Source organism: Cardiocondyla obscurior, unplaced genomic scaffold, assembly GCF_019399895.1.
Source record: "Cardiocondyla obscurior isolate alpha-2009 unplaced genomic scaffold, Cobs3.1 scaffold92_0_54270, whole genome shotgun sequence".
NCBI classification, from domain to species: domain Eukaryota; kingdom Metazoa; phylum Arthropoda; class Insecta; order Hymenoptera; family Formicidae; genus Cardiocondyla; species Cardiocondyla obscurior.
The window spans coordinates 9,482-12,500 of NW_027228831.1; positions in this window are offsets into that span (position 1 = coordinate 9,482).

Sequence of the window (3,019 nt, forward strand, 5' to 3'; positions counted from 1 at the left end):
AAGTAACTACGTGGTAAAAGCAACACGAGGCTCGCGTACTTTGCCGATCGGACCGCTCGGAAGTAACTACGTTCCGAGCAACACGAGGCTCGCGAACTTTGCCGGTCGGACCGCTCGAGGTAACTCCGAGGTAAAAGCAACACGAGGCTCGCGGACTTCGCTGCGGCTAAGTCCGCGCGGCGTCGAAATTTCACCGCCGGCGCCCATATACCGCCGTGCGTTAGACCGTGCGTCGCCGACCGCCCGGCCGCTCGGTTCGGTACTAAGAGGGTGTCGTCGCTGCGGCGACTCGTGCACAACACGGTGCATGCGAGCTCTCGGTCTGGTCGTACCGTAGCGTTACGGCGTATGTATAACCGAGCTCGGCGAAGCACTGCGGTGCGTACAAAAGTGTCGTTCGCACTAGAACGCTTTTGAGAAGAATTTAGCTTCGCGCTTACTACGAGAACTTTGTTTCTTTTTGAGATCTTTCGGGCGTCTTGCCGACATTCGGAAAATGTGCGCCAAGCTCTCGGCGATCGTTTCGAGGCCGGATAGCGAAGGAATTGGTGAATACGTGACGAAGAAATTTTGTATCTCGAGGACTCTGCCGTTCGTGCGGTCCGTACGTACCTCCGAGCCGTAAAACAACACGGAGCTCGAGATCTTTGACGCGGAGGTAACTACCGTGCGCAGCAGCGGCTAAGTCCGCGCGGCGTCGAAATTTCACCGCCGGCGCCCATATACCGCCGTGCGTTAGACCGTGCGTCGCCGACCGCCCGGCCGCTCGGTTCGGTACTGTAAGAGGTGTCGTCGCTGCGGCGACTCGTGCACAACACGGTGCATGCGAGCTCTCGGTCTGGTCGTACCGTAGCGTTACGGCGTATGTATAACCGAGCTCGGCGAAGCACTGCGTTGCGTACAAAAGTGTCGTTCGCACTAGAACGCTTTTTGAGAGAATTTAGCTTCGCGCTGAGAACTTTGGTTCTCTTTTGAGATCTTTCGGGCGTCTTGCCGACATTCGGCCAAATGTGCGCCAAGCTCTCGGCGATCGTTTCGAGGCCGGATAGCGAAGGAATTGGTGAATACGTGACGAAGAAATTTTGTATCTCGAGGACTCTGCCGTTCGTGCGGTCCGTACGTACCTCCGAGCCGTAAAACAACACGGAGCTCGAGATCTTTGACGCGGAGGTAACTACCGTGCGCCGCAGCGGCTAAGTCCGCGCGGCGTCGAAATTTCACCGCCGGCGCCCATATACCGCCGTGCGTTAGACCGTGCCGACCGCCCGGCCGCTCGGTTCGGTACTGTAAGAGGTGTCGTCGCTGCGGCGTCGTGCACAACACGATGCATGCAAGCTCTCGGTCTGGTCGTACCGTAGCGTTACGGCGTATGTATAACCGAGCTCGGCGAAGCACTGCGGTGCGTACAAAAGTGTCGTTCGCACTAGAACGCTTTTTGAGAGAATTTAGCTTCGCGCTTACTACGAGAACTTTGGTTCTCTTTTGAGATCTTTCGGGCGTCTTGCCGACATTCGGCCAAATGTGCGCCAAGCTCTCGGCGATCGTTTCGAGGCCGGATAGCGAAGGAATTGGTGAATACGTGACGAAGAAATTTTGTATCTCGAGGACTCTGCCGTTCGTGCGGTCCGTACGTACCTCCGAGCCGTAAAACAACACGGAGCTCGAGATCTTTGACGCGGAGGTAACTACCGTGCGCCGCAGCGGCTAAGTCCGCGCGGCGTCGAAATTTCACCGCCGGCGCCCATATACCGCCGTGCGTTAGACCGTGCGTCGCCGACCGCCCGGCCGCTCGGTTCGGTACTGTAAGAGGTGTCGTCGCTGCGGCGACTCGTGCACAACACGATGCATGCGAGCTCTCGGTCTGGTCGTACCGTAGCGTTACGGCGTATGTATAACCGAGCTCGGCGAAGCACTGCGGTGCGTACAAAAGTGTCGTTCGCACTAGAACGCTTTTTGAGAAAATTTAGCTTCGCGCTTACTACGAGAACTTTGGTTCTCTTTTTGAGATCTTTCGGGCGTCTTGCCGACATTCGGCCAAATGTGCGCCAAGCTCTCGGCGATCGTTTCGAGGCCGGATAGCGAAGGAATTGGTGAATACGTGACGAAGAAATTTTGTATCTCGAGGACTCTGCCGTTCGTGCGGTCCGTACGTACCTCCGAGCCGTAAAACAACACGGAGCTCGAGATCTTTGACGCGGAGGTAACTACCGTGCGCCGCAGCGGCTAAGTCCGCGCGGCGTCGAAATTTCACCGCCGGCGCCCATATACCGCCGTGCGTTAGACCGTGCGTCGCCGACCGCCCGGCCGCTCGGTTCGGTACTGTAAGAGGTGTCGTCGCTGCGGCGACTCGTGCACAACACGGTGCATGCGAGCTCTCGGTCTGGTCGTACCGTAGCGTTACGGCGTATGTATAACCGAGCTCGGCGAAGCACTGCGGTGCGTACAAAAGTGTCGTTCGCACTAGAACGCTTTTTGAGAGAATTTAGCTTCGCGCTTACTACGAGAACTTTGGTTCTCTTTTTGAGATCTTTCGGGCGTCTTGCCGACATTCGGCCAAATGTGCGCCAAGCTCTCGGCGATCGTTTCGAGGCCGGATAGCGAAGGAATTGGTGAATACTTGACGAAGAAATTTTGTATCTCGAGGACTCTGCCGTTCGTGCGGTCCGTACGTACCTCCGAGCCGTAAAACAACACGGAGCTCGAGATCTTTGACGCGGAGGTAACTACCGTGCGCCGCAGCAGCTAAGTCCGCGCGGCGTCGAAATTTCACCGCCGGCGCCCATATACCGCCGTGCGTTAGACCGTGCGTCGCCGACCGCCCGGCCGCTCGGTTCGGTACTGTAAGAGGTGTCGTCGCTGAGGCGACTCGTGCACAACACGATGCATGCGAGCTCTCGGTCTGGTCGTACCGTAGCGTTACGGCGTATGTATAACCGAGCTCGGCGAAGCACTGCGGTGCGTACGAAAGTGTCTTTCGCTCGAGAGAGATTTTTAAAGTGTTTTGCACTGCGCTGAGTGC